A 13,655-nucleotide genomic window follows, 5' to 3' on the forward strand; every position below is an offset into this window, starting at 1 on the left:
GACTTCTTCTTTGTCCCTTCACAATAATCTGGCAGCATCAAGAATAGCGTTGCTACGTTACAGATAGCTGTCACACTGTAAGTCTTAAAGGTTTTACAGGTGGTAGGAGCATGAGGTGGCTTTTATGTAAATATGAAATGTGCGTTTCCTTTGGACCAGTACTTTTCTAAGATGTTATAGAAGAGAACATAGAGAAAAGGCTAAACCAGGGTGGATTCGCTAATTAATGCAAGAGGAGTCGACCAGGGAGAAAGGTTGTGAGGGCTTTCAGCTCTCTTGTCAGACGCTGAGAGTTTGCCCATATGCTGCGAGCGATCTACCCGCCAGCTCTGTCTGGGTACTTTTTTTTTTTTTTAAACTTCTCTTTGTTTTTTTTCTTTAAAAGACGCTGGGCCTGTGATACAGTTAGAAACCCAAACAAGTTAATGAGAAGCAGGAAATAATGAGCTGATTGCATGATTAGAGACATAATTCTTCTGTGCTCTGAAAAGGCCCCTCAGCCATTTCCTATTTTCATATCTTTTCTGGATCTATGAGAGCAGCAGTAATATGAAGAGTGTGCTGTTTTCAGGCTTCACTGAGGTCGCTCTCTTTGCTCCCCCCCCCCCCCCAAATTCTTTGATTGTTAAAAAAGGCAGACAGGAAACTAACCAGCCATGCTGTCCGGAGGGGCCGAGTCAGGTAAAGGTAATTGCTTAGCACGAGAATGAAACAGGAGATAGGATCAGGAAGGGAGGGAGAGAGGTGACAGCCTATAATTGGAAAAAGAAAGAAAGAGAGTAAGAAAGATGATGTTGGGAAAACAGGAGAAGAAAAGAGAGTGAGCAGGTGACATAGATGGACAGATGAGCGTCTGGCAGATACACCTCATACAGACCTACTGTCAATAGCCATATGCACTCTGCCACTAAGTGACATAACACATGGCCACACATGTCATGTTACCACATGACATGCCACATGGCAGTGCAGCAAGGGCGAGCAGAGCTGTGCATTTCTCAGTGTACAAACAAGTCCCTGTTTCTGATTGGCACCAGCCACAAAAAGTTTCAATCCTTTCTGATGTTTTATTATGGCACAATTTATGGCTGCACACTGTGTGCAGAACAAATAGCTCACAGTAAATGTAATGGGAGATGTTAACAGGCACAAAAACAAGTGTGAATATGAGTGTGATGGGATTGTTTAATTCGTCCAGTGATGCTGAACATTCCAGCAGTGGAGGTTTATTTACAAGCATCACGCCGACAGCTTATGAAACCCATTATGAAATGCCTCAACTGGTTTAAAAAAATCACGCTGTAACAGGATGTGGATAGTATGAAAGCATGACCATTGACACACACACACCCAAACGGTCTTTCCTTATCGTCCTATTTCTATTGCTGCAAGTATCCGAGGGCAAGTCGAGAGACTTGTCAAGATGGGTAGACATCAACCATAAACCAGCACTGTTGCGTTTCAAAGATTTCAGAGCTGTTTTTTTTTTTTAAAAACCATAGCAACCATTGAGGAAACAAGAACATCTCTTTGTGCGGAATTGTACATACCCAGGACTAAAGCGTGCTCTCTGATGCCTCTTCATCGGTCCAGCTGTGTGCGTATTTCATTTTTCCTTCCCTCTCGGCAAACAAGTTGCACACACCGCTCCACACGTGCCAGCTCTCCGCTCCTCCGCTCAGCCTCAGTCTGTCTCCGTCTCTCTCTCAGACCCTGGCATCAGCTGCTGAGCCAAACCTGCCACTCATCCCCCTCTTCTTCTCTCCTTCGCCCTTCCTCCCTCCTGCTGACAGGCTTGCTGGTACACACCAACTTTCACTCCTTTTTGTTTATTGTCCCCAGCAAGATATGATCCAGGCATTCACGTGTGGGGGAGGGGTGAGACTGTCCCTTTTTTCCCAAAGACGGTGCTCCTCAGCGGGTCAGTGTGCCCTCCATCTCCCCCGGCGTAGATGTAGGATTAGAAGACAAGTGAGGGGGGACAGAGAACAAGCATGCTGTGGCCGTAGCTGTTGCCTCTGCCTGCTTCGGTGTGAGCGCCTCGCTCTCACTTGGCATGCTTTTCAACTCTCTCTCTCTCTCTCTCTGCTCACTCACTCTGTATCACTCCCCCTCCTCCCCCCTTCTCAGTCACTGTCTATCTGCTGCTGCTCCAGCTGTTTGGATTCACAATTCAGTGTGCTGCAGGGCGTAAGGCTCAGAGAGTCTCTCTAAACAGGCAGGCAGGAAAGAAAATTGAAGATACCGAAGGCAGAGATTTAGGAGGGAGAGGAAACGGCAGAAACAGAGAAATATGTGGATTTGGAACCTGGAAGAGAGTAAAAAGATATTTAAAAACAAGGTTTAAGTGCTTCCAGTATGGAATCAGGCAGCCCCCCAGTTCAGTTACAGTTGACTAACAAACATCATAAATTTGGTTTGACCATTTGAAATAAGAGATGTAAAATGAATAGTATCCACAATTCTCCCTTACAGAGGGATTTTGCTTGCTTAGAGGTTTGAGACGTTCATAATTCTTAAATGATCATATTACGAAGACACTGAAAGGTGTGTTTTGCGGAATTCTGTTGATTCTAGATAAACAGTGAGAGGACAGTATATTACAATGAATCATCTGAACGTCAAAAAAATAAATAAATCAAGGGCTCTTTTAAATCAATAAGGTACATAAAACGATGCCAATTGCCAAAAAATCTCGTTCTTATATGTTGATTTTTTCTGATTCTGACAGTGGTTGAATCCAAAAATAATCTTTTGTCCATCCTGTCTACTGCAACAGAAATGATTCTTAGTAAACCTCACAGTTACCCCAGTACTGACATGTATTCTAGCCCAACATAATAGTTTCACAGGAATCATAAATGAGAGGTATTTGTCTTAGTATTTCTTTTGCATACAATTGACATTAAAACTTAATCTTAATATATTTTTTTGTATAAAAAAAAATAAACATGGCTTTTTGGTAAAACACATTCTAAACATAATCGATGCAGCAGACATAGTGTCTTTTCATCCAGATGCTTAGAAAGTCAAACACTCCGAACAGCAGTAAGTGTTGTTAGACTTAAAACCTTCTCATCTTATCAAAGATCAGGAGGGATTTGGCTTTAAGGGAAACAGAGGATTTGCTCTGTGACTTGAATTGAATGAAGACGCGTGAGACACAAATTAGCTACAAAGGTAAAACAAGAAATTTCTACAATAATTTGGTTCTAGACTCAATTCAAAAGAAGGGAAAGAAATAGCTCTGATCTTCTCCAGCAGGTTGTTACAGGTTGTCAAAGGCCTTGGAAGTGCTACACCTATGCTCATTTGGGGATTTGTCAAAAAAATGGAAGCTAATCCCAGAGGTGATAATTAATAAAAATTCCCTCTCCAGTACATGCTAGCACAGTAAAATGCTGAAGAATAACGAGCCACATGGCATTACAAATGGTACTGATGCAGTGGTTAGATAAAATATACAAAAAGGGGAATTAGATTTCCAAAAATGGCTCTTTGAGATTGTCATTCTTGCTGTAGATCTGTTCTGTTTAATCACCGCCCCCATTTCGCCTGAAGCATTGCGGAGAGACAGAGCGAATGAGAGAGAGAAAATAGACATTTTTATTGTTTGGTCCTCTTGCCTTGTCAGGGCAAATCAGATCACAGGGTGCTGAGGTTCACACACTCGTAAACACAAACACACTCACAGAAATACACGTAGAGGAACACACTCTTCTAGCCCAACTGACTGCCCAGAGGTCAGGTAACAGCTCATCACAGGAAAGGAAAAGTCTGGCCTGTGACCCCGGGGCCAGGGGTCAGGCATGTCATGATGCCTGGTGGAGGCCAAGTTCTGGTAACACCTACCACTGCACGCTCAGGGCCAATCCGCGTCCAACACCCAAACGCAAATTAACATACAACACCTGTTTTTCATCTGTTAAAGCCTCAACGTAACTCATGAATGCAACAGTTAAGTGTCCCAGCTTACAAAATAAATGTCTAGTGCTTCTAATGCTGATTTTTTTTAAATGGATTTAGATATCTATTCATGCCTTTAACTGTAGATTTACACAGATTACAATGTTCATGTTTTACACAACACCTGTTTGCTTCAGCAACTTGGAGGAACTACAGATAATCCAGCGTGTATTACTTATATATATAGTAATATATATATATATATATATATATATATATATGTGTGTGTGTGTGTGTGTGTGTGTGTGTGTGTGTGTATATATATATATATATATATATATATATATATGTATATATATATATATATTGAACCCTTTCTTTACCTTCTGAGACAAGAGTGTGTTTGGTAATTGATAAGCTGGTACGAGCCCAGATACTGTTTCATGATAGCCCTTTACGTTAAAATTCAATGACCTAAAACTCCAGCGTCACTTGGTATGTGCAGCAATTAAACTCATGCAATACAGGTATGGAAAAAAAAAAAAAAAATTCAAAAAACGGGTTTTGGTTCAAATAATCACAACAAATGCATTTTGTTGTGAATAGTATTCCTCACGCCCACAACAACAACAAAAGAGTGTGCATGCAAATAATGTTTAGGATATGCGTTTTACTAAGCTACACAACTGATCTAAACATGATTTAAAGCACTGACCTTGTGTGGAGCACAAAAAAAGAGCTAAAGTCGTTCAGAGCAGCAACAGTTAAAGTCAACAATGCTATCAAATAAATTAACTTTTTTTTTTTTTTTTACAGAAAGCTATCCGAAATGTATCTTTACAATGTGTTTTCCTGAAGGCCTACCTCGAAAAAAAGTGGATATCAAATAGATATTCGGACATGATTCGGACAGGATACCTTCTTTTTGGCTGTTTTTAAGACTGATCCATCGTGACCGTGAGCGCCCCCTACCGGCCCTAACAGGGCATGACTGATCAATAACAGGAATCATATTATTAGGGCTCAACATGGAAAACACAGACTAACTACTGGGACACAATGCATTTTTAAAGACTTTTTTTTTCACCTGCTGACTTTTTTTTATAAATGTTTTAAAGCATTTTAATCACTTTTAAAGCATTTTATGAAAAAGACTTGTAAGTCCATAAGATTATATTGATAAAAATGACACATTTAGGACTATAAATTCTTCATATTTGTGTTTTTAATACCTATGTATTTAGTTGTTAAGCTTTCCCATAATGTCAATCTAACACATCTACACTCACATGTGTCGTATAACAGAAATTGAAAAAAACTAACAAGATTTTATCATTTGTCTTCTCTCGGCTAGCAGCAGTAATCATACAACAGAAGGTGCGCTGTCACAGTCTTTTCTCTCACTCTCTAACTTTAAACTAAACCAAGACGCAAGATGTTATGAAGACAACTTTGCACTAGCCCTGAAGAAGTGTTTGTACGTTTTAAGCTAAATGTTGGCTGCCTGTCAACACCTTTAGCTCCTGCACCAAGCAAATGTTTCTGGATTATAAAAACAAGAATTAAGTCAACATGAAAAAGTGGGTCAGCTTCATATAAATTCAAGGAGCATTAGTAACATAATAAGTGAATTTTAAATTATAACTCCCTACAATACTCACTCTCTTAATACTACCCTAGAGCATTGACCCAGTTACAAATAATCATGTGTATGCTGATAAAATTAGATATTTTGACTCATTAACTACAGAAAGTTTGACCTGGCGTCTAAATGAATCCACTTCAGCAGTCACTGTCACGACCCTGTTGGATTAGAATCGTTCCTATCTGTTGACAGTTAAAAACAACAAACAACTGTGCTTCGAAATGAGTGGTGCATAATAACAATAAGACATTTTCTTGCTCAAGATGTAAAGAATACAGTACAATACAGGAGTTTTTTCACCAGTAAATGGGTAAACAAATTTTCTGTAACTTTTGTAAACCCAGCCATTTTTACATTTTTCAGGATTCAGATATTATTACAGTTTTACCATCTGACAGAAACAAGAGGAGCAGGTGTTGTTTTCAACCGTTGTGTACTTAATGAACAACAGTTCCAGTGTACATATGATTAATTGGAAATCAATGGGATTATCCATATTCATCAAAACAGTAATGTCTTCAGACTGTTTGTTTATTCTTACTAATTGTTCTAAATAAGGCTAGTACTTGGCAGCAAACATTCACACCTACTGCTTGAAAGTGGTGATACCTTCCTGCTTACAATTCTGTTATTTTTTTCATGACTTTAATTTGATCAACTGAAAAATATGCTTGTAACTGCATACGCACGTAAGCTATTTTCAGAGCTGGTGCAGAGCTTAAAGATAATTGCTGCAAATGTAAGAACTGGATGCCATTGAGGTTCACTCATGGCAGCCAAGTGACGGTCTATTTTCTTTTGGGGGGACTTTCATTTGCAATGACATTTGGGACAGAAAAGGATGACATTTTAGTAAGTGTGTGTGATGTGGACAAGACATAAATGAATCTGATGGCTGAGATTTATATCAGCAGGTATTTAACAGATAGGCTACACATCATATACAGTAATTCCAAACTATTTTGCTTTTTTTAGGGGAAAAAAAAGCAAAATAGTTGCACCAAGAATCCAATTTCTGTCAAAAACAAGAAATGTGAATGATAATTGAAGCTGCAAAGTCTATTTTTATTGTCATCAAACCCAAACATGATGACTCACACTTACCTTTTCATGTCACCCTGTGTTAGAGTGTGCAAATAGATTCCACAATAAGAGTAACTTCTCAGCGCTGAAAAACTAAATTTGATCGAGACATGCATACTGATGTCTTTCTTTATTCCAGCCTATAGTCTCCCTGTCGGCAGCTGTTTCATGAAACTAATCACAGCCTTGTTCAGTGCTGTTGTGTTTGGCAACTTCTTTGCATGTCATTCTGTTGGAATCAGCAGACAGTCAAGAGCCAAGTGGAATTACATCTGACTGCAGTCACACTCACCAAAATACCGCACACTTCTCAAATGACTGCTTCTATTTCCTATCAAGTAATTCTATACTGAAGATGTAGCTCTCTGGAACTCCTCAACATAAAATTGTTAAAGTGGAATGGTTTTCTAATTAAGCAAAGCCTCGAATTTTAAGCCTGACAATAAAATGAGTTTATGTTTGTACTAGATGTTAAGATATCCGTTTCTAGCATGACTGCACATGATCGGCGACGTATGTGATAGTCTTTGTGAGGATTCCAAAAATAAGCTTAAGCATTAACGTTCTCGCCAAATGAAATGCCTTATGTTTCACTAAATGCGGAAAGTCAAAACAACAGTGGAATTTAGTAACAATGGATGACGCCAAACCAAAGAACATGTCTATAATCACGAAGAGACTGAAGGTGGATTCATCAGTTTTTAGTTTGACTCAGTAATTAATATTGTTGTTATGTTGAGTTGAAATGCTGGATGTCTCATTTTGGAGTTGATGAATTATTGACACTGAAGTGTTTTTATGAGCCTTTTGAGCCTTTTTTTGTGTCAGAGGGGGAGTGGGGATGGGGGGAGACATGCAGGAGGGTCTGCCACAGGCCAGACGCGAACCCGGATTGCCCGCGTGAGGACTGTGACTCCGTGCATTGGGACGCATGTCGTGCCACTGTACTACTGGCGCCCCCATTGTTTTGTCTTTTGAGGCAAATCTGGGCTGAGTGATTTATGGTTATATTTTCGAAATTGACTTAACTCTAACATCATTACTTTGAATATACTTATTTATATACATTTTAAATGTAGAAATCATAACTGATTCTAAACCAGAAGGATTGCGTATATTTGAAATACAAAAGAAAACCAATCCTCATATCAATCTACCTTTTTTTATCAGTATAAAGCTTAGATAGTTTCTTTTTATTATTTAAACTGCAGACGGTCAGGTTTTCCTTGGAATTCAGAATTGGCTTAACTTTTAATTAAGACAAATCTGTGCATCGCCTCCAATAAAATCAGTCATGTAGTTTAAATTGAGACGTGTTTATTGCTGCTTGATCCCAAAAAATCTTTTTAAAGGGCACACAGAAACATTTGATTAAGTGTCCACCCTGCAGCTCAGCCAGTTTTCTCAGGATGAACAATTTATTCACTGCACCCTCTACCTGGGCTGGCCTCGACCTGTCAGGTAATAACTTTGTTTTCAGTACAGACCAAAACAAAGTGGAAATGCCACAGAAAAAAAGAAGAACGTTTTTGTACTCTCTAACTTCCCCTCTTCATCTCTCTCTTTCTCTCCTTGTGGCTCAGAGAGACAGATCACTGATGACACGTTCATTAGCAGTGACACTAGGGAAGGAGTAAAAGCAGTTAGCGCTGATGCTAACTATGTTGGCAATGCAACATTGTTATCTGTTTCTCTGCACGTTTGTGTGTGTGTGTGTGTGTGTGTGTGTGTGTGTGTGTGTGTGTGTGTGTTCATGTACTACTGTGAGTCTTATCAGTGGAAACAGACCTGGACGTGAGCAGGGTGGTGAGTAGGAGTAGGATGGGTGGGGGGGGGGGGGCAACAGTAAAATTGAGGGATAAAGAAAGAAACAGTAGACAGGGAGCAGGAAGAGATGGAGAGACAGATGATAGACACATGAAGGATATCAAAGAGGTATAATGTGTTGTCAACGAGGAGAATGTGAGATAAAAGACAAAAATTGCAGGGAGGGGGTTGGGGGCAGCAAATGGGATGTGATCCAGTTGTAAAGTGGGAGCAGAGGGAGTGACTGGAAGGGAGAAGACACCAGTTGGATGAGGGAGGAAAAGCCTTGAAGGTGATAAGGATGACTGAGCAGGTGAGGGAAGATGGGCTTCAGAAATGAGCTTTCTGATGGACTGCTCTTCTGTGCAGATGCCTCCAGGATGGGAAGATATCACTAATATCTCAATATTGGATATTGCCATGTTGGTTCAGGTTGGCCTAAAGGTTATTTCATACAGACACACTCTTCAAAGCAGGTATGCATATTGATAGTTTGAAAATACTCTATTTTAAAGAACCAGGCTCTAAAACAAACTTTTAAATGTTGAAGTTTTGTCCTGGTAAAGACAAAAAATATTCCAGGTTAAAATAGCCTGAAGGCTGAAACATGTTTATGTATCTGCAGGTCAGAAGATGTATAAGCACAGCATTCAGACAAGTGTCTTAAAGTCCAAAAGTGTGGTTAATGTCTGTCACTTCTACCATAATCAATTTGTACTTTGTTTAATGAAGAATATAATACTGTTAAGGACAATTTGTGTAGAAGGTGGCTGGTCCCACCAATAACAGTCCAAGAACTATTGATAATACTTACTGTAAGTCTGCAGTTTCCAAACGTTACATGGCAGTAGATAAAAAACTCAATGTTGGTTTTGTATTGTATTGTTGAGTTATGTTGAGTTATGTTACATTATGCATTTTGCATATACAAAAAAGAAACACTGCATTAAACAAAGTCATAGACAAACAGAGGTCCCCACTATCAAATTTTCAGGTGGCTATCAACCAACAATGCTTTTGTTTTTTAATTTTTCCAATCTCAATAAATATAAATCTGCACAAGTGTAGCTAATAATCTGGTCTTTGAAGTTGTCTCTGAACTTCATCCTCATTCTCCTATCTCAGTTTACGGCCCTATGCCTTGCAATGTGTAACTCACGGAGGTAGAATGGCAGGGCAAAGTCAAGCCACCCCTGATCCGCTATTAGAGGTAGTAACAGAGGGGGTAGATTTCAGCAATGTGTAACGTCAGAGTCGGCGTGGTGGAGCAGCACTGTGTTTGTACATATCTGAACATAGTTAGTTATGTGTTTCCACACCATGCCACACCAATAACACAATTCAATGTGAAATCAGACTGGTACACCAATATTATGACATTATGGATGGATGCAAGTCCAGGGCAGACGCAGTTTTTGTAAACTGTTTAGGTCTACTGCCAGGGGAAGTAAAAGGAAATCGATGCACTCTAATAATATGATGTGTTTTCTCAAGCGCCCCCCCCCCCTTTCTGAATTCAAAATGTTATGAAGAAGAAACAATGACACAATTACACAGACGACCAGTACCGTCATATTATGGATTCACACACGACTGCTGTAAAATGTACCTTTTACTTTCACATCAGCTCAAGAATTGAAAACTCTCTTGGATATAAAGCTTAAACATGGCGCAGATGCACTGTGTTTCTCTTTGTGATACCATCAGAGAGAAAAAGGGTATTATCAACGTTTTGCCCTACAAACAGTCTGCAGCACCCTGAAGGCACCACACACACACATCGTCTTGCTCAGAAGTCACAGCAGGCAGCCAGAGCCGAGTGTGTGAAGTCAGACAGGAAGTCTCAACAAAAGATGGGACTTGAAACGACAGGTGAGCAGAGGAGAAATGAAAAGGAGAATCCAAATTGTTTTTTTTTTTTAACATAGCGAGTGGGACAGAGATAAAAGAGGGTTGATATACACAGTATATTTTAGAGGTGAGTGATAGCAGAGTAGAAAAAACAGATTGAGATTAATCATATCTGGAAGGGAGGGACAGATAGGGTGTGACTGGTAGAAAAATGAAAGATAGCGTGAATGTGTATGTGTATCAAAATGGGAAAAACGCCTGCAAGGTAGAGAAGGATGAAGTGAGTGTGGGAATTAAGAGATATTGAGAGCTGACAGGAGAGGCCTTGTGAAAATCAATAGCGATATGACTGGAGAGAGATAAAGTGGATGGAGGGAGAATTGGGTTAAAGGAGGAAGGAGAATGGTGACAATAAGGCTGAAAATAGGGTATAAGACAAAGGGGGAAGTGGAAAGGGGAAAAGGGTGTTAAGAGGGAGAGGGAAAGGGTGTGAACAGTAGCCTATAAGAGAGAATAAGATGTTGTGAGAGGAGCTGTTGTTTGTCTTCAGGCTGCTCTCTTCGAGAAAGGACAAGGATGTGGGGGTGGTTAGCAACATTTACTGACACAAACTGTGAGCATGTGTGTATGTGTGTATGCTCACTTTTCACAGCAACCAGCCACCAATAACATTATATAAGAATGATCAAAACCGAAGAAACCATGGCAACTGTAATTCAACAGCCCTTACACATAAAGAGAACACACTGTGCAATTACATGTTCATTTCAGACATGTATACAAAAAAAATCCTTTGAAAATCTGGTCCTTATGTTTTGTTTTTGTTTTTACCATGAAGAATAAGAGCTCACAGACTATTGGGAAGAGATGTTTTTGTTATCATGCCGCTGCAGATCATAAAGCTTTCAGTTTGAAAATTCCTGACAGGAGCACAGACAGTGACGGGCATAGCTTCTGGGAGCTGAGCGTATTTCAGGCCTAAAACAGAGGCATGATGGACAGAAGATGAGGGCATCTGGGTCACCGTCCCAAATGACTCATTCGCTTCCAGAAAGTCAGACAAGAGCCTCTCCAATGGCTGTCTGGATCCCCGGCTTAGGGGAAGATGAGGGGGATGAATGAGGTAGCCATGGAGAATGCAGTTTCACTGTAGCTGCAGCTTAAAAGCTCATTTACATCTGTTTCACCCTGACAAAAAGCTAAACTGGGCCTGGAATGGCCTGAATACCAATAAGCCCACCTGTCTTTACTCAACATACACCAGTAACTCTGATCTACGATTGTTTGACCTGAGCAGACGTTACAGTGAGACTGAAATCACGATTTGATGCAAATGAACATGTCTAATAATTTCACTTCTGATAAAAACTTTGTATTGGGATTTTTTGTCTGCAATCACTGAAAGAGATACTAAAGAATTAGAATCAACACCAGTTGGTAAAATAGACTTATTATACAGTAGTGGTTTATGCTGAATATCAGCCTGCATGCTCAAAAAGAAAATGCTGACATGCTAATGTTCAGTTGGTAGGATGTTACATATTTCTCTGTCTACATCCTGTGACACTCCTGTCAGATGTACTGTATGTGCCAATAATTGTGTAATCAGTGTAAATGTTTTCTTCGAGGTGCCAGGGCAGCTGATCGGTCCTGCTAGACTCTCTCTCAACATCTAATAGCCAGCGTTGTAAGATTTTTGCGTTCATTGATTCCTCGACAGCTTCCACTAAACCACACTACTGATGCCTCAAACTTCACTCACGTCATAGCCTATTGTCCACATTAAGCAGCAGCAAGAAACAAAAATAAAAGAGAAAAGACTTGAAACAAGGATGGACAGGCAACTAAGAAAAGGAAAGACTGAGAATGATTAGTGAATTGGTGATTGGTGATGAGGGGGGCTGGGTCATTTAGGCTGATGGTAGTTAGATGGTTATATTAAGTATGTGGTGGGAGAAAGGAGGAAGAGTCTTTGAACATCTGAGTGGAGAGGTAGATAACAGCAGTGACCTTGGGAAGCAACAATGTGACTATGTAATGTGTCTCAATTCAGGCGCAGCATATTCGAAGGTGCCTGCCTTCACTCTGCTCTGAAGGAAAATTAGATGATCTGGTCTGGACAATTTGTTTTTGGTTCTCCAGATATACTTACCCCTTAGTTACTGAGCACCACCCGTGTCGGATAGCAACCTTAACAGCTGCACCTCAACTAGCGAACATAACTAGTTCACCCCATTCGCTTTTAACATTTGTATTTGAAGCAATTCAATTGAGCAGACACCAGTAACTTCATTTAAAATGGTATTACTGGGCTGTTAAAGGTACACTAGCTTAGGATGCACCAGATGCACCCTTTGCTGCTTGGGGAAAGGAGGATCAATTTTTCGGCAGTATTTGAATGAGCCTTCAAAATGGGTCAACACGTTCAATGTGATGTTATCGTTCTTCAAATGCTCCCTCTGAAAGGATGCTGACCCTGATCTGTGACAAAGCTACGGGCCTATGATGGAAAACAGACCAATCAGAAACAACTGAAAAAACCTGTCCAGTTGTGTAGGGTTTTTTACCCTAAGTTGGAAAGGGGTGCAATTTGCTTTAAGTTGTTAGAAAGTTTAATATTTGTATTTTTTGGCCAACAACAGTCCAATTTCTCTCACAGAAAGTCCTTGTGAGAGGTAAAAGGCAACCCAAAAATATTAGCTACTTCATACCTATATAAAGCCTTATTGTTTAACACATTGTGATGTTGAACTTTGCTTCTGCTCTCTTGCACAGCCTTTAGAGGAGATACCCAAAGATAAACTGACTTACTGTGTGTGGGATTACTGTCTGACCATGTTATCATGCCCATAAGGTTGTTTGCCGCTATCACAGTGAGAGATTTAATGACTCTATTAGGTTTCAGACTAAAAAAAGAAAAGCTTGGCCGCTTCTTGATTCTAATGAAGACTCTAATGGTCAGGATTCCTGGGTGCACCAGAGGGCCTTCTCGTTCATATGAGGGAAAAAACTGATTCAAATTGAAGTCAGCTGGCAGATCCAGAGAGGCTTTTTATGGGATAATTAAAACTTTACTATCAAATCTAAAATCTCATGAGGCCAATGAATGTAGAGGGGAGAGCAGTAGATTTGAGTCTGATATGTGTTTTGATTTCAGCAGGAGGACACATGGAGCTAAAGGGAATTTATTGTCTATTTCATCTTTACATCTCAGTGATGGAAGTTATACCTCATTGACTCCAAAGGCTCTGGTGGATAGAATCAAGTACATTTCAGCCTGTCTGTAGAAGGGATGTGGCTGATTGCCTACCTCTCTAAATCACCTGCTGATGGAATATTGTTATTAAAAATGTGGCCAGAATAA

The 13,655-nt window shown here is 39.9% G+C and overlaps 1 protein-coding gene across 3 annotated transcripts in view; it reads right to left on the reverse strand.

Annotated features, from left to right (window-relative positions):
• The window catches only part of lingo3b (leucine rich repeat and Ig domain containing 3b), a 39,681-nt gene extending 34,774 nt beyond the window's left edge, over window positions 1-4,907 (reverse strand). Inside the window, exons 1-2 of one of the 3 annotated variants that reach the window (XM_079348742.1) lie at window positions 4,825-4,907; window positions 1,551-2,308 (exon numbers count right to left, since the gene is read on the reverse strand). The gene's annotated coding sequence lies outside the window, so the exon portion shown is untranslated. Of the gene's footprint in view, window positions 1-1,550; window positions 2,309-4,621; window positions 4,710-4,770 lie in introns of those variants that run through there. The other 2 variants (XM_079348740.1, XM_079348741.1) reach the window with 2 other exon arrangements.
• Window positions 4,908-13,655: the final 8,748 nt, after the last annotated feature.

The sequence above is a fragment of the Symphodus melops genome (genome assembly GCF_947650265.1).
Source record: "Symphodus melops genome assembly, chromosome: 7".
Taxonomy (NCBI): domain Eukaryota; kingdom Metazoa; phylum Chordata; class Actinopteri; order Labriformes; family Labridae; genus Symphodus; species Symphodus melops.